This window comes from Rhineura floridana, chromosome 7, assembly GCF_030035675.1.
Source record: "Rhineura floridana isolate rRhiFlo1 chromosome 7, rRhiFlo1.hap2, whole genome shotgun sequence".
NCBI lineage: Eukaryota > Metazoa > Chordata > Lepidosauria > Squamata > Rhineuridae > Rhineura > Rhineura floridana.
The window spans coordinates 70,254,868-70,273,987 of NC_084486.1; the positions used below are offsets into that span (position 1 = coordinate 70,254,868).

The window sequence follows — 19,120 nt, forward strand, 5'->3', positions numbered from 1 at the left end:
AAGCTTAAGGAGAACACAATTGGCAAGCAACTTCTACTGCAAGGATAGCCAATGTGGTGCCCTCCAGATGTTTTGGACCAGAAATCCCATCATCCCTGACTATTGGCCATGCTAGTTTAATGCTAATTTAATTTTATTGTATTTTTATTTTTAAGTTGTATTTTAATTTTGTTTTTAATATGTTTTATAATCTACACTTGCTTGTATTTTAATTGTGGTTTTATCTTGTTGTACACCGCCCTGAGAGCTTGTTGCTATAGGGCAGTTTAGAAATGTAATTAAATAAATAAAAATAAATAAAATAAATAAGGTGTAGTTTAGAGTGCACCATGTTGGCTATCCCTGAACTAATGGGTAGTTGCATCACCTCTATCAAAGGAAGAACTCCAGCAGGAAAGGAAGATCAGCCTGTTCTCTAGTTCCTGCTTGTTAACTGACCACTTCATTCTGGCCTTTTCATACTGATATCCCTCTTCTACCTTTTCCCTATAATCTCTTTCCACAGAGTGAGTGTGTACTTGTGTGTGTTGTAAGTCTGAGAGGGAAGGTCTCCTTCCTTGATTGACATGAATCACTTTAAGAGACAATTATCTGTAAAGTGGAATATATACTGTAATTAACAAGGAAGCTAAAAGGGGGGACAGTATGTTTGAAAAGTTAGTAAGAATATAACAAGAACATGTTGACTGTGCTTTCAAATTTCACTATTTATACAATAATCTCATGACTTTGAGGATCCAAGTAATATTTTTGGCATTCAGGACTAAAATACCCAGTTATTTTATCATCACAGCTATGGGAGGACTGAGCTAAGGAGACTGAACTGGTCTGCTCCTTCATGCCAACACTATGCAATCTAAATTTAGTGGTCATTCTCCATTTTATTTTGTGTTTTGAAACTTGCTGTCAATCTTAAGTAAGCTCCCTGCCCTGGGTCTACAAATCCTAACCGTGTATTGCAGAAAAATATAAATGGTGGGAAATAAAAATGAATCATGACAGTAATATGAAATTAGAAATGGTGTTAAATTCAATAATATTCTTCCAGAGTTCATGGACAATAAGCATGGGCTCCAAGAAGACAAAAGAACAAGACATTAAGCAGGATCGTTCCTTAAACCCTGCACTGTACCTTTTTGAGCAGATCAAATTGACGTTTCAGAAGAAAATAGGCAACAATACGTTAAAATATCCCATTCCAATAAACTGGCAAAATAGACTCAGGGTAGTATCCAATGCGAGTCCTACTCAGTGTAGACTCACAGAGGAGAATCACTGGAATTGATGGACATGATTAATGTAGGTATATTAATTCCAGTGGTCTACTCTGCGTAGGACTCACATGGGATTCCACCCTTGGTTTAATCTGCTATTTCAAGAAGTGTGTGTGTGTGTGTGCTAGTGCCAACAATATACACTGCTAATTTCATTGCAATCTGATCTGGATAGCATCAGTGAGTGAAGACTTGTCTGAAGTGGCACGTCCTCCATGCGGAGCTGCATGTTGTCCTGGCCACTTTGCAGTGCAGTTAGCCTATTTAAGGGGAGAAGTATAATTTTGCTCTTATTTCACATGGTTAATTTAACATTTGATGCTAAAAATGAAATATTAAGTATGTTAAAGTTTTCTCCTAATGGCCTCCCCTAACAGCTACAGTTAGCCAAAATCTCCAAGATCATCAGGTTAAGGGTTTGAGTCACATGAATGCTCCTGCTATTCATTACAATATTGCTGCCCTGGGCTCTTCCTGGGAGGAAGGGCGGGATATAAATTTAATAAATATCATTACTAGAATCTTTAAAGGGGGAGGAGGGATATTATTATTATTATTGCTGTTGTTGTTGTTGTTTGATTTATATCCCACCTTTCCTCTCAGTAGGAGCCCAGGGCAGCAAAAAAGCAGAAAAAACACTTTGAAACTTCATAAAAACAGACTTTAAAATATATTTAAACAAAACATCCTTAAAAACATTAAAACAAAACATCTTTAAAAACATTTTTTTTAAAAAAAAGCTTTAAAAACATCTTTTTAAAAAAAAAAAAGCTTGGAAAACATATTAAAAAGCAATCCCAACACAGTCACAGATATGTGTCTACTCACAGGAAAGACAAAACTGTGCTTACCAGCTCCTGGATGCTATTTACATCCATTTTTTTCTTGTAAGGGTCCTATAGAAAATCATTCCAAAGTTAAGAGTTTTAGTTATGGGATATGAGTTTGTACAAACATTCCTGCATTACCAACTTAAGGTAAGGAGAATCTACAGTAGTCCAGCCTTCCCCAACCTGGTGTCCTCCAGACATTTTAACTAAAACACCAGTCATCCCTGATAATTGGCCATGCTGGCTGGGGCTGATGGGAGTTGTAGTCCAAAATATCTGGAGGACATCAGGCTGTGGAAGGCTGACCTAGACAATGACTCCTGTGCCCCTGGTTTGGTGCTTCAGTTCAACGGTAGAAGTGAACCAGTATCTATCTACTGGTAGATTGCTGGGTAATTTGTAATAGATTGGCAAAGGTTTCAGAAATTTTTCTTTCTCCTAAATTAGGCTGTTTAGAATCCCTGATCTGTAGCATTTCAGATGTAAACTTGCGTGTTTACATGCAGGCTGTCACAGTGTATGGCTCATGGTAATTGGTTTCACTGCCTAAGCCAGGAGTGGGGAACCTTTGGCCTTCCACATATTCATGAACTACAACTTCCATCATCTCTAGCACTTGGCCATGACTGCTAGAGCTGATAGGAGTTGTGGTTCAGCAACATCTGGAGGGCCAAAGGTTCCTTATCCCTGGCCTAAGGCACTATTTTGCACATGGCTTTACCCTCTGAGTCACTCTTGTCCACCTGGATCTGGCCAGTGGTCATCAGAGTTCTAGTAAAAAAAAAAAAAAGTAGATCCCACGAAGTCCAAAGTTTGTCCACACCTGTAGTACACAAATGGAATTACTGGAAATGTCTTGGAGAAAGATAGTATTTTAGGCAAGCATCCTCACTTTTGACTTGCAGGCATGTTTTGAAGACTTTTTTGTGCCAACAGGCCTATGAAGCAGTTTAAAATGTTTTTGAATAGCCAGTCATTTTAATGATTGTTTTGTATTGTATTTAAATGCTTTTATGTTGTACACCGCCCTGATGTTTTGCGAGAGGGCGGTATATAAATACTTTTAATAATTAAATAAAATAAATCTGTGTAGCAATATATTATTTTGTTTTTGTCTCTGTCTCTGTCACACTCTCTCTGTGTGCGCACAATATATACATTGGTAAACTAAATTACAGATAATAGGCTATAGCCAAAATCCATCAATAGTGGAATTCTAGTCAAATTCTATGACTCCATCCATGCAGTATGCTGCTCTGGAAATTCAGTATGGGTGTTAGTAAAGTTGTTATTCAGGAAGTTTTCAGTGGTACAGGACTTTCAATATAAGAGCAACAAACATTCCATATTTACTGCAATATTTTAAGTCTTTTGCCATAAGTCGTCTCCTGTAGTCTTGAGCAGCCATCTCCTCAGCTTCATGAAAGTTTAATATTACAAAACCAGGCAAGTGGCTTTTAAGGCGTTTTTCCAGAGGGCAGGGCTTATAACAGAACAGGCCTTGTCTATCTTTATAAGGCCTCATATGGCACCAATTCCTTGTAGAGTTTATGGGAAATTATAATGGAGGAGTAATAACATTATAACCAGTAGGTGGCAACAACAGGAACTCTTCTATGGCCTTGCAACACCATTCAAATTCAAGGAGAACTCCTTGCTGTGTTATCGTCTTCCCGTTTTGTCCAATGAGGAGAGAAACCTCAGGCAAGCTTGGCACACTGGGAGCTCTCTCAGGTGCTGATCTGGTTATCTGAACTTGTAAGCAATGTGACTGTAACTAATGTGATCACACCTAATGTGATGCTAAGGGCAAGCTTCTCCTGCATTAAGTCCTTGGCCCATGGAAAAGAGGATATTATGGGCATGAGTAAACTTGGAACAGTCATCAAATTATTTTGCAGAAATTGGTTGCTTGGTTCTGGGCAAATTCTTCCTATAGTTTCATTCATCCTTACCGTATGACACTATCTAGCATTCACTGAAATTAAGTCAAGTTGTTGTTACAGCACTTAATTACTATTTTCAAGGCAATTTGTTTTAAGTTTCACCTTATATAAGCCTTTAATGGACATTTACCATTAACTTAGGAATGTTTCAGATAATTAAAATCTGATTAACCACTAAGCAGACCTGTTTCTATTTATATTAGGACTTATCTTTAATCTACTGGAACCATGATTATAACACTTTTCTGGGGAAAGGCTATTGTAAAATAATTGTTTTGAAAATGTTTGCTAATTTGTTAAATGTTTTCATTTTGTGTGTCTGAGTAATTCTTTGAAAAATTAAAAACACAGGGATAAACTTATTTTCCCATAAAAGTTATAACATTTAAGCCAAATACAGTTAAGTCAAATACCACACAATTTATTGTGGTTTAGTGCTGATGTGTAAGTCATTTGATGGTTCCATTAAACCTGCATAAAGTTGCCATAATCTCACATACACATTTAGTTTGTAGGGGATTTAATTTTTAATGATCCCCCACTTCAAAACCTAAACAACTAGTCTCCTTACAGAGAGCAAAAAAGCTTATGTGCTTTTTTATTGACTATAAGCAATAAACTGTTGATATAGGGAACTGTTCAGAACATTGGTTCCATCTGCAGTCTGACATAGTACCATTCACAATTCTACCACCTCAGTCTTCCACTATGTTACATAATATGTAGAACAACTTTCAAGGCTGACCTTACAAAACTGTTGAATTATGAGGCGGCAGCAGGAACCCCACTCCATATCTCCATTTGTATTCACTAATAGGCAAAAAACCTTGCGGTTTAAGAACATACCTATACCCCATCGATCTTTCTATCAAAGTTTAAAAAGCAGGGAAATTGGGCAGCTAGAGTGAATGCACCAGGGGAGCAGGAGACCTGGCCTCCTCTCTGAGATACTGTGCTGCCCTACAAATTTGTCAAAATGCAAACACAATCTGGGTTAGTCTTTCACAGTCCAATCCACTTGCTGTGTAGCTTGGAAGAATTGGGTAACATGTGTCTCTGAGCATATGGTGAGCGGTGGCAACACCTGCCATCTCCAAAGATAATTATATTTTTGTATGTTTGTTGGTGTTCTTCTTACTTTGCTTCTTTCCTGTGTTAATACTGTTTCTACAGAGAATCTAAACTAGAAAATTTTATTTCCCTCATTATTCATCCTAGAAACCTGTGTCAAATTTATTTTTATCAATTTCAAAGCCTTTTTATTGGTCAGTGTCATATGATGGTGAAGACAGCCTTTTGTGTTTCAAATTGGAGGTTATGTTCTATTTCTATTTTGGGTGCATTAACAGTTCAATCTGAAACTGCAGTTTGATGTAAAATCAGATTGATTACAATATGATTACAACACTCTCGTGGCTGTATAATCCCTACATACATTATGCTTTACAAGTGTGATCAGCAACAGAATATTGCAGTGTGGAGTGTTCTAGTTCCATTCTCTCCTCCTCCCAGCACTTTGTCCCCCCCCCAAAGTTAGTCAGCACTATGCACCTACTAAAAATGTTTCAGTCCTCACTGAGTTGCTTTTCATTTTTTTCTCTCCCTTGGGTGTTTCCCATATGTGTGGATGTGTACACATATATGGAAAAAAATAAGGGGAATACAAAACAGGTCAGGCATCTATAAAACTTTTGTAAATCTTTGAGTTGCCCCAACCCTGTTCATAATTTTCCTCTTCTGTGTGGATTGGGTGCTATTTTAGTTAGATTAGGACTGGCATTCAGAGAACTGAATTCTCTATTTTTCATTTAATCCCTCAGATGCTGTACTAATTTAATGTGCTCTTGACCTGTGCAGTGTTTTTGAAATTATTTCTTCTGTCCTCGAAGTCCTGTCTGGATTCCTGTGTCAATCTTTTCCCCTGTTAAATTCTGCTTTAACAAGGTCTAGTTCTACTTTTGATACCTTAAAAAGTTTTCTTCTGTCAAATGATATCAAGCACTAACAACAAGAGCTCTATGGAATTAAAACACAATGTCTAAACTTTGTCAGGCAATCCATTAAATGGGGAAATATTAACAGCTGATACTTTCAGTAAATGCTGCCTATATAATTATATACAGTATATACACACACACACACTTCCCACACTGAACAGTGAAAGGAAAGGCTCAGATTGACATGTCTTGTTATTCTAACAAAAAAAGAGCCTCTGTCAAGCAAAATAAAAGCTAGCTAACAATCAGGCTAAATCACACATTGTTTTATCTGTCTTTTCAACCCTAGTATTCCTTTAACACTTGACACAGCCTTGAGCGGAACTTGCTTTAGCTTCATAATCAATAAGAAGGCACGCTGACTGCAGTGTTACAAACCTAATTATTTGTTTCTAGAAATTTGTTTCTAACAAAAAGGCATCTGACAAATAATCTTCCCCATCCCTTGAGGTTAGAGGAATCCAGTCATCAAATGCAAATTGTGTTTATATTGACTGTTCACCCTGCTCTTGAAACCTTTTGGCATTTAGCCTTCTAAGCACCAAGCCGTAAATACCACCTTCCAGGCATGGCGGAAGTTCAAATGGATGTAACTATAGATCTATGCTTTAAATGTGATTATGTTGTGGTTTGCATGACGACCCATGCTCAAGCATACACCTTTAAAACAAAAAAAATTGCAATATTCTTCTTCAGAGTTAAATATTGGCTACATCAGTGTGCACCCCTTTGTGTTCATTTGACAGGCATGTGTAGCTTAACTGTGTACTGGGCAAGCTACGAAAGGGAAACAGTCATCTGTACTCCCCTGAGGCCTGAACTTTGAAAAGAAAATGTCACATCTTGCCTTCAGCCCATAAGCAGTTCTCAGCGGGAGCACAGAGGTAGAAAGAAAAGGTACAAAGCAAACTTTCCATGAGCATCAAAAAAGGCAGAAAGTGTAGTGGCAACTTAGAGATGAATTGATTTATTTTGACATGAGCTTTCATGAAGAAGAGGGTATTTAATCAGATGCATAAAGTGGACTGAGAAAACAGTATATATGCACATGCATACGAACACACACACAGATTTAGGAGCAGTGAAAAATAGGCCAAAACAACAAGGTTAAAGCAGAAGAATATAGGAATGCCAAAACAAAAATCACAAACACAATCATCCTGGCAGCTATGATGCTAGAAATGCACCATTGTTCCAGTTCAAATCTGAGGCCCAACAGCTGTTTTAGGATAAGAAAATCATATAGAAAGATCTAATATTGTAATTCTCACGTAAGATTTACTTTGCTTCCCGTAGTGACTGGTTAATAAATTCATTTAATGTTTATATATTGATTCCCGACAAAAAAAAAAGTTCTCAAAGTGACTTCCGTCTTCCATGGAGGCTTTGAAACATGCTTTTAAATGGTTAATAAAGTTGTATATAGTGTCAGATAGTGTGGGCTTCCACATGTAGCTCTTCCAGACCAAAGAAGCAAGAAGCAAGACTCCCTCACCCTATATCTACCGCAGAGCTTGGAAAAGTTACTTTTTTGAACTACAACTCCCATCAGCCCCAGCCAGAATTGGCACTGGATTGGGCTGATGGGAGTTGTAGTTCAAAAAAGTAACTTTTCTAAGCTCTGATCTACCGCAGTTCTGTCTGTCTTGGCAATGGGGCAGAAAGCAACCCTTCCCCAGAAAGCATCCCAGACCAGATCCAGGAGTCGAGCAGGTGTCAGTGTCCAGGTCAGGGCTCGTCCTGTCACACAGTTCTTCCCACAGACTTAAAGGCAGTTAGTTTAACCACTATTCTTTCCCTAATGGACTCTATATGGGGGTGGCAGGAGGCTCTCCTACAGGAAATTGTCAGCACCCACATCAAACTTCAACCCCCATGATTCTGTGGGAGAGCCATAACAGTTAAACTGATATAAACTCAATGATCTGAATCCTAAGATGTTAACTCAGGATTCACCAACCTTTTTGGGCCTAGGAGCATATTTTGAAATCTCAGAAACTGTCACAGGCACCACACAATACTCATTTCACAGAAGAAAAAGTGGTGATGCTCAGAACTCCTGCCACAACAGGCAAAACACCTACATAAGAACATAAGAAGAGCCTGCTGGATCAGGCCAGTGGCCCATCTAGTCCAGCATCCTGTTCTCACAGTGGCCAACCAGGTGCCTGGGGGAAGCCCGCAAGCAGGACCCGAGGGCAAGAACACTCTCCCCTCCTGAGGCTTCCGGCAACTGGTTTTCAGAAGCATGCTGCCTCTGACTAGGGTGGCACAGCACAGCCATCATGGCTAGTAGCCATTGATAGCCCTGTCCTCCATGAATTTGTCTAATCTTCTTTTAAAGCCGTCCAAGCTGGTGGCCATTACTGCATCTTGTGGGAGCAAATTCCATAGTTTAACTATGCGCTGAGTAAAGAAGTACTTCCTTTTGTCTGTCCTGAATCTTCCAACATTCAGCTTCTTTGAATGTCCACGAGTTCTAGTATTATGAGAGAGGGAGAAGAACTTTTCTCTATCCACTTTCTCAATGCCATGCATAATTTTATACACTTCTATCATGTCTCCTCTGACCCACCTTTTCTCTAAACTAAAAAGCCCCAAATGCTGCAACCTTTCCTCGTAAGGGAGTCGCTCCATCCCCTTGATCATTCTGGTTGCCCTCTTCTGAACCTTTTCCAACTCTAGAATATCCTTTTTGAGATGAGGCGACCAGAACTGTACACAGTATTCCAAATGCAGCCGCACCATAGATTTATACAACGGCATTATGATATCGGCTGTTTTGTTTTCAATACCTTTCCTAATTATCGCTAGCATGTAATTTGCCTTTTTCACAGCTGCCGCACACTGGGTCGACATTTTCATCGTGCTGTCCACTACAACCCCGAGGTCTCTCTCCTGGTCGGTCACCGCCAGTTCAGGCCCCATGAGCGTATATGTGAAATTAAGATTTTTTGCTCCAATATGCATAATTTTACACTTGTTTATATTGAATTGCATTTGCCATTTTTCTGCCCATTCACTCAGTTTGGAGAGGTCTTTTTGGAGCTCTTCGCAATCCCTTTTTGTTTTAACAACCCTGAACAATTTAGTGTCATCAGCAAACTTGGCCACTTCACTGCTCACTCCTAATTCTAGGTCATTAATGAACAAGTTGAAAAGTACAGGTCCCAATACCGATCTTTGAGGGACTCCACTTTCTACAGCCCTCCATTGGGAGAACTGTCCGTTTATTCCTACTCTCTGCTTTCTGCTTCTTAACCAATTCCTTATCCACAAGAGGACCTCTCCTCTTATTCCATGACTGCTAAGCTTCCTCAGAAGCCTTTGGTGAGGTACCTTGTCAAACGCTTTTTGAAAGTCTAAGTACACTATGTCCACTGGATCACCTCTATCTATATGCTTGTTGACACTCTCAAAGAATTCTAATAGGTTACTGAGACAGGACTTTCCCTTGCAGAAGCCATGCTGGCTCTGCTTCAGCAAGGCTTGTTCTTCTATGTGCTTAGTTAATCTAGCTTTAATCATACTTTCTACCAGTTTTCCAGGGACAGAAGTTAAGCTAACCGGCCTGTAATTTCCGGGATCCCCTCTGGATCCCTTTTTGAAGATTGGTGTTACATTTGCCACTTTCCAGTCCTCAGGCACGGAGGAGGACCCAAGGGACAAGTTACATATTTTAGTTAGCAGATCAGCAATTTCACATTTGAGTTCTTTGAGAACTCTCGGGTGGATGCCATCCGGGCCCGGTGATTTGTCAGTTTTTATATTGTCCATTAAGCTTAGAACTTCCTCTCTCGTTACCACTATTTGTCTCAGTTCCTCAGAATCCCTTCCTGCAAATGTTAGTTCAGGTTCAGGGATCTGCCCTATATCTTCCACTGTGAAGACAGATGCAAAGAATTCATTTAGCTTCTCTGCAATCTCCTTATCGTTCTTTAGTACACCTTTGACTCCCTTATCATCCAAGGGTCCAATCGTCTCCCTAGATGGTCTCCTGCTTTGAATGTATTTATAGAATTTGTTGTTGTTGGTTTTTATGTTCTTAGCAATGTGCTCCTCAAATTCTTTTTTAGCATCCCTTATTGTCTTCTTGCATTTCTTTTGCCAGAATTTGTGTTCTTTTTTATTTTCTTCATCTGGACAAGACTTCCATTTTTTGAAGGAAGACTTTTTGCCTCTAAGAGCTTCCTTGACTTTGCTCGTTAACCATGCTGGCATCTTCTTGGCCCTGGCGGTACCTTTTCTGATCTGCAGTATGCACTCCAGTTGAGCTTCTAATATAGTGTTTTTAAACAACTTCCAAGCATTTTCGAGTGATGTGACCCTCTGGACTTCGTTTTTCAGCTTTCTTTTTACCAATCCCCTCATTTTTGTGAAGTTTCCTCTTTTGAAGTCAAATGTGACCGTGTTGGATTTTCTTGGCAATTGGCCATTTACATGTATGTTTAATTTAATAGCACTGTGGTCACTGCTCCCAATCGGTTCAACAACACTTACATCTTGCACCAGGTCCCGGTCCCCACTGAGGATTAAGTCCAGGGTTGCAGTCCCTCTGGTCGGTTCCATGACCAACTGGTCTAGGGAATAGTCATTTAGAATATTTAGAAACTTTGCTTCTTTGTCATGACTGGAACACATATGCAGCCAGTCTATGTCCGGGTAGTTGAAGTCACCCATTACTACCACATTTCCTAGTTTGGATGCTTCCTCAATTTCATATCTCATCTCAAGGTCTCCCTGAGCATTTTGATCAGGGGGACGATAGATCGTTCCCAGTATTAAGTCCCTCCTGGGGCATGGTATCACCACCCACAACGATTCTGTGGAGGAGTCTGCCTCTTTTGGGGTTTCGAGCTTGCTGGATTCAATGCCTTCTTTCACATATAGAGCGACTCCGCCACCAATACGTCCTTCCCTGTCCTTCCGATATAGTTTATATCCAGGGATAACCGTATCCCACTGGTTTTCTCCATTCCACCAGGTCTCCGTTATGCTCACTATATCAATGCTCTCCTCTAAGACCAAGCACTCCAGTTCTCCCATCTTGATTCGGAGGCTCCTAGCATTAGCGTACAGGCACTTGTAAGCAGTGTCTCTCTTCAAGTGTCTTTGGCACTTGTGGTTAGGCCTGTGGTAATTTTGATCTTCTGAATTTATATCCTGTGCCCCTGCTCTCACAATGCCTACTTCTAGGCCTACCCCTTTTAAAATTTCATCATTTCTTTGGTTTTTATCCCAGGGGGGAGGTTTATTCCGAACCGGACCTTTCTCAGCTCCTGTCGGGTTTCCCCCCTCAGTCAGTTTAAAAGCTGCTCTGCCACCTTTTTAATTTTAAGTGCCAGCAGTCTGGTTCCATTCTGGTTCAAGTGGAGCCCGTCCCTTTTGTACAGGCCCGGCTTGTCCCAAAATGTTCCCCAGTGCCTAACAAATCCAAACCCTTCCATACATATATATGTTTTGGGTACATATACCCAAAACAAATAAAACACAGACAAAAAAGCAGGTACACGCCCCCCAAACAGACGACCCTTCCAAACAAAGGGGGGGGGGAACCCTCAAGTTTTAAAATAAAAAATTGGGAGGGGCAGGAAGCAGGTACTGCACCCTCACAAGCCTATTGAGGCCCAGAGATTTTCCTGAACAATGTGGGGTTGTGGTGTCTGTGTGGGAAGATCACTCAAAATCAGACTTGGGTTCTAAAATAAATTTACAGAAGGAAAGTTTCCCATCCCTTCTGCACTTAAGCAGCCCCCTTCCCAACACCCCATGCCACATTGTTCAGGACAGCTCCCCAACCTCAAAGAGTGTTGAAGGTGGCTTTGGGGGGAGGGGGAAACTTCCTTAAGTTCACTTTTCTTAGGATCCAAGCCAACACGTCTGGATAATATACACAATGATTGCATTCACCCAGAGAGCCCCTTCTTCCACACAGTAGTGGGTTGCTGTTGGGGGGTGCAAATCATTTTGCAGGAAGGTCTGCATGAAACTTGCAGCACAGTCCTATGCATGTATACTTGGAATTATGCCTTACTGAACTCAGATCAGTGTATAGGATTGCAAACTTATTCATAGAACATTTATACTGCTTTCTGAAAAATTCACAAAGCTGTTTACATAGAACTGAGAATTGTTCCTTAACCTAATCAAATATGACTGTTATCTTTTTGAAAAATGCATCCATTTATATTATACTGGAAGCACTAAAACCAAGAGGAATATTATGTGCCTGGTTTATGTACTTTCTCTGTTATAGCTGTTTTGCCACAGTAGCAATAGAGTGTGATTCCCTTCCCCTTCCTTCAATTGGTCCTATGAATTTATAACAGACTTTAAGAAATAGAAAGATAGGTCTAGGAATAAAAGGAGTGATATGGTGCTGATTCATGAATGGGCACATGCAATGTGATATTTCAACAAACTGGAAATGTCTGTTTTTTGTTGTGTTAATGAATGCTCCTGTGAGGCTCTTAAGGATGATAAATTACTGCTAATGGAACACTGTCCCCAGCACGTACAAGTAATTTCTCCCTTCCAGACATTTTCAGATTATGTTCGCATTGTTATTAGAAAACCCCAAGAAAATTACCTGGGAATGGGTGGGTGGGCACCTGTTTCTAAGGCAAATAGCAGCTATTTAGGGTAATCTAGGACAGTTATCTGCTTAGGACAAGATACAGTATTCCTGTCCTTTATACATCTACCACAAAGGAAAGGAACAGTCAGTGAACTATCATATGATGTAGCATTTAAAGAGATGACATATTTTTATTGCCAGAAATATAGAGTGACAATATAGAGTGACAATATACCATTCAAACAATAGGTCCCAAAGCTGAAAGTCATAATTAAGGCTGCAGCCATTAATAGGTTTAGGCTCCAATCCAATACACACTTACCTGGGATTACTTCTGAGTAGACATGTATTAGATTGCACTGTGAATCAGTAGAGTGCAGCACGATCCAAAATTCAGAAATATATTTACTCTTTAGTAAACATGAACAGGATAGTGTTGGGTATGGAAATATTACTGACTTGATATAAAGTAGATATCGCTTTATTTCCCGATGACCTGACCCTAAACATTCCAGCGGCTAAGCGAATAAAAGCCTGATTGAACTGGAAATGTTCTCCCCTCCCATTTCCTTGTGCATATCTATACTCAATGTCTTGTATAATGTTACCAACTTTATCACAAACGAATGCCTGTGCTTCATTTACATGGTTGTAGGCCTTGACACGCATACTCTTTCAAATGTAGAAAATGTAACCTGAGTATATTCTTAGTTTAATGATCCCACTTGTAACCGAACCTTCCCTGCTCCTATCTATCCTTTGTTCCTCTGACTCTGAGTGCTTATCTCAAGGTCGTATAAACTATGCAAGCCTGTGTCTGAAGGAAGGCAAGATGTTCCTGGCTTTGTTATCCTAAGCACCCCTTTTTCCATATCTAAGATGTTACTATGTCTAGCAATGTTTTTCTATTCTTTATGACGTCTGCTCCCCATTTTGTAACCATTGGGGAAACTATATAAATCTTGTGTGTATCAATAAACGGGGTTCCCACTTCTGAAAGGCAATTCGCTCGCAGGTCTTGGGACCCCTTTGCAAAGGTAATATTGTGTGTTATTTCCTGGCCTCTGGCAATAGATTATTGCTCTCAACTCCGCACCTTCCTGGGTGTCTGTGAGCTGAGTAGACAGTGACAGCTTGCATGTTGGGTTTGGACCTAACAATAGCAGACTCAGTCACCTACATTAATGAAAGTATTGGGGCAATTCTCAACCCAGGCAAATTTTAATTGGTGGAGCTGTGAGTCAAACATGTTCCCCCCACACACCTTTTTTTGTGGGAGGCTGAAGCTATTTTGTTTCTGCTGTAACAGGGAGAAAAAACTCAAACAGTTACTTTTTCTACTAACAATGCATAACAGCTCTTGTTCGTTAAATTCTACATTGCATTATGGTTCCCCGAGTATCTCACTATTGGGCATTTGGTAATATTCACATTTGTTTAATTTTAACTGATTTCTTAATTCATTGATTAAAAAGGCAGATTTATCAATTGAAAACTCTTCAATTGCTTCACAGTCCTAGTGGTAATATAAATGCTGCATTAGATTTCCAGGGAGTGCCCACTGCTGAGGAACCACAGAGACAGAAATGCCATTTATTTCAAGCACCATTAGAAAAGTTTTGTAGCACTGAAGAGCTGTCTTTAAAGCCTCTTCCTGTGACAGAGATTGAAAAACAAATGAAGATGGGTTGAGGGAAGTGGGTGGCATGTGTAGTCTTGATAAATAAATGAAAATCTTTAGCATCATAGTCCTACATGTTAGCAACAGACCCACATTGCTAATGCTGAGTCAACAGTAGTTATCACTTTCAAATTCTTATCTCTCGATGCAAAAGACATTTAGCTTTTGGCTACTTGCCATGCAATTTGAACAAAGAGGGGAACAGAAAGAAGAAGAGAACTGGAATGCAATTTGAATGGAGGCTTAGCCTCTGAACCTCTTTTCAATCTGTAAAAGATAACAAATAAGAAAGTACCTCTGAACATGTGCAGAACATACTACTTTTATCACTGAGAAAAATACAATACTCCCAACACATCTGGGTATGGCTTCTAGGCCAGACTGAGCCAAAGCTTTTTAGAAGCTAAAAACTATGCAAGTCACAATGAGATCAATAGGATTAAGGCTGTAATCCTATACACATTTACCTAGGAGCAACCCCCCCCCCCGAATGCATGCACAGGGTTGTACTGCTAAGCATTCAGCTATACTTAAGTGTTAGGGATCTCAATGGGACCGATGTAGAATTAACTTCTACTGGAGAGCACCCAGTGGCCATGATCCTGCAAGCAAGCACCACTAGAAGAACTGACATTTTCTCATTGCTAATTATGGAACAGTTCACACACACAGGGTTGTTTGTTTTGCCTCTTATAGGCAACAAAGACTACATGTACAGCTTTATAATTCTAATTCAATTGTGTTGAAGATTGGGAGGCATGCACCATAGCATGGGGCATGTAGAAGGACCCAAGTTTAATCATCAGTGACTCCTGCTAAAATAGATGTGGGAAACCTTTGACCCTCAGATATTGTTGAACTACAACTCCCATTATCCTTGGCCATTGACCATGCTTGCTGGGGTTGATGAGAGTTGTAGTTCAGCAATATCTGGAGGGCCAAAGGTTCCCCAGCCTTTGCACTAAAGGGAGCAAGTAGCAAGTAATGGTATGGGAAAGACCTCTGCCTGAGACTCTTTAGAGTCAAAGTCAGTTACCAGGGTGGGCCTGACCATTAGCTTGAGTTAGGCGGCCACCTCAGGCAACTAATTTTAGGTGTCTTGTTAGTTAATTAATTTGTTATTTTTGTATTTTTACTTCTAGGTAGGGGGAGAGGTGCTTGCGGTTTTTCTGCCACAGGTGCCAAAATAACTAGGCTGGCTTTGGGCATTATGCCCCTTGACTTGTGCAGGAGAAGGGGCACCTGTTGTTGCTCTGCTTCCAGCAGCACAACATTTTGGGCCAGCCGGGAAGATCCGTGGGTTTGACAGATGTGGAATAAGACAGTTTCATATGTTCAACTGTTTATATGGTCTTTGAGCAAGAAGCATATTTACATGTTTTATTTCCTTCAGCCCCAGCCATCATGGTTAATGATCAGATATGATGGGATTTGCACTCCAAACATCTGGAGAGCACCACATTGCCTGCCCCTGAGGTAATAAATAAAGAAGCACACAGGGGAAAAATAAACTATAATGGGGGGAAATCAACACATACCTTTAATGTGTGTGTGTATGTGTGTGTTTTGTAGGATTGGATGACATTTGTAGGCATAGTAGCCCTCTCTGAGGCATACCTGCCAGATTTCAGATACTTAAACAGAGATTTTGTGTGTGCAAAGAGAGCCTTTAAAGTTCTCATTTAAAAACAAACTCAGAAACCTGAGCATGAGCAGCGTATCTTTCCCTCACAAATGAGTCATTAGCAATTCGCACAAGCTCACGTACATTGAGGCTTCCAAGCAATTGTAAACTGTGACACCTCTTTAAATATATATATATATTCTTATGTAAATGTGTGTGAAATATATGGTATCTGGATCATATATGTTATAAACAGTGTTTTTTGTTAAAAATGAAGTGCTGGTATTTATACCTTGATCAAAGTACAATGGGCGCCAGCACAAAATGGTTGACATGGGCAGAAAAACACAGAGATGCTGGTACTCCATACCAGTGAGTACAGTCACACACAGAGAGAAAACCCTGATTATAAACACTTTGATGTTATGAATATTGGAAAATAAGTTCCTTTTCAATATGCTGGTTTCAGTCTTCTTGAACTTGGCTGAAAGCTTGCTTTGATTGCTAAAGAAACCAACCCCCTCAAAAGACAGCCTTCATTACCGACATCCTAAAATTCACATTATTATTATGAATCCCTTCTTGGTAAATAAAAAGGACAAAGGCAAAGTAATAAGGCGCAAATTAGAGATAAAAGAAATAATTTATGATCATGCATACTCAGTACATCATGCTACCTCTTTGTTGTTCTGACAAAGTCAGCTTTAAAGTTTGAATCAAAGCAGAGGATGATTTCAACATCCATAGCAACTAAATGGTGCATCCTTGAGCTATTGCAGAGTAAAACATTTTGTGCAGGAGAACATAATTAAACAAGAGTCACAGGGCTACATCCCTCTCCTTCTGACACCAACGTTAGGAGCTGTAATATGACTAAGCTCTGATGAAATCCAAATTGTGTTAAAATGGTTTATCCATATTCACAGAATTTTAATCTTTGAAAGAATGATAAAATCATCAGTGCATGCCTTATTTCCAAGGTGAGTATACCACGTGGCACGTGCTATCATAAAAGTCATAACACAGGCCTCTGTACTATGGGTTTCAGGAGCACACAATAACTGCTAGGAGGGCCTCTTCAGATTATCTCAGTGATCAGGCAAGTCCATTGAGGAGAAGGTGATATCTCAGACAACCTGGTTTCAAGTTGTTTAGGGCTTTATATATCAATAGCAAATCTTAAATTTGGCCTGGTAATATACTGACAGCCAGTACAGGTTCTTTAACAGGAATGTTACCTGTTGGCAATAGGTTACTCCACTCAGAAACTTAGCTGTTGCATTCTAAGCCAGCTATAGTAATCCAGTGCTGAGGTTACTAATGCCTGGACTACTGTGGCCAAGTTTTCTCTGCCTAGGTATAGTTGGTGTACCAACCACAGATAGTAAAATGCAGTCCTAGTCACTGAGGCCACTTGGGCTCAGACTAGTAACCTGTCCCCTTCAGAGGAAGTGTTCCTTTGAGGAAGGGACAAAGCTTAGTGGCAGAGGATCTGCTCTGTGTGCAGAAAGCTCCTGGTTCAAACCTGGCATATTTAAGTAGAACTGGGAATGTCTGAAATCCCAGAGAGCCTTTGCCAGTCAGTACAGAGGCAATACTCAGCAAGACGAACCAACGGTCTGACTCAATATAAAGCACCTTCCTATGTTCTCATTCAGAACAGGCAACTGGCCTATATCTTGGACTTAAAAATCAACCATCCAGTGCCTCCATCTTGCCAGAATTGAGTCTCAATTTATTGGCACTCATCCAGCCTACCACTGCATCCAGGCACCAGTCTATAATTTGCACGGTCATTCCCAATTTAGATGTTACAGACAAATAGAACTGGATGTCATCATTGATGGCAGAGTGCTGCAAATCCCCTAATGACCATTCCCAATGACTTCATATAGATTTTAAACAGCATTGGGGGCAACATGGTACCCTGCAAAATCCTACAGCACAACTGTCAAGGGGCCAAGGAGCAGTCACCTAGTGCCACCGTCTGAAACCCACCCTGAAGGTAGGAGTGGAGCCACTGGCACACAGTGCCTCAGACACCCAGCCCATGAAGTCAGTCCAGGAAAACACCATGTTTGATGATATCAAAAACCAATGACAGATCAAGCACAATTAAAGAGTTGCACTCCCTTCTACCCTTCTCTTTGTAAAAGCCATCCATCAGGGTGACGAAGGCCGTTTCGATCCTGAAACTTAGACTGAATCTTCTAGGACATCATGCAGCAACACTGCTACAACTCTTTTGAGTACTTTCCCCCCCAAAGAGAGTGTTCTCAACTGGGTGGTAGTTGTCATGAACTGTTCGGTTCAGGGTGGATTTGTGGCCACCCCACAAATGTCAGCACAAGCAAAGAAATCGTATTAACCACCTAAATTGTTTTAAATTGTGTTTTAAAATGGTTTTAAAATATGTGTTTTAAATTTGTGTATTTGTTTTTAATGTTGTTAGTTGTAAACGGCCCAGAGAGCTTCGGCTATGGGGCGGTATATAAATACAATAAATAAATAAATAAAGAGTTAAAACATCCTTCCACCAGCTAAAACCAACCAATTTCTATTAATTGGTAAAGTCTAATAATAAATTATGTTAAAACAATAATATAAAAGATGTTAAAAGTCCTGGGAGAATAGTAATATGTTTGCCTGGTGCTGAAAAGACATTAAAATGGAAGCCAGGTGGGTCTCTCTAGGAAGACAATTCAATGAATGGAGAGACGCCACATCTGAAAAGGCTTCTCACTTGCACTCACACCCTTAGTTCCGATTGAGGTGGCACTTGGAAAAGAGCGTCTGTTGATTATCTTAGGTAGGTAGGTAATTATGTGGAAGGTTTTGATTAATGAGGTCCAAAGTCATTCAAGACTTTATAATTCAAAATTGACATTTTGAATTGGGCCCAAATCACAAGGCATATCTTGGAGAGCCATGGCCTGTCAGAGTAGGTCAGACCATGCTAACCAGACCAATGATTTAATTCAGCATAAGACACATGCATATTCATTTATTAATACAGTAAGCATCAGCCACAGAAGTGGCAAAACTTTCAGCACTGGTGGATATTGGGCGAGAGGGAACATTGAGTAATTATTGCCATGGAATCGCTGTTAGTGCCAGGAGATGGCAGCTTAATGGACATACTCCTGTTATGAAGATCTCTCATGAGAAATGACCCATTTGTCTGATGAAGA

General features: G+C 40.1%; 1 protein-coding gene across 3 annotated transcripts in view; it reads right to left on the minus strand.

Moving 5' to 3' along the window:
* The window catches only part of SLC18A2 (solute carrier family 18 member A2), a 102,503-nt gene that overhangs the window by 75,346 nt on the left and 8,037 nt on the right, over positions 1 to 19,120 (minus strand). The window contains exon 1 of one of the 3 annotated variants that reach the window (XM_061635878.1): positions 2,126 to 2,209. The exons of the other annotated variants lie outside the window; for them this stretch is intronic. The gene's annotated coding sequence lies outside the window, so the exon portion shown is untranslated. Of the gene's footprint in view, positions 1 to 2,125; positions 2,210 to 19,120 lie in introns of those variants that run through there. 3 annotated transcript variants of the gene reach the window in all.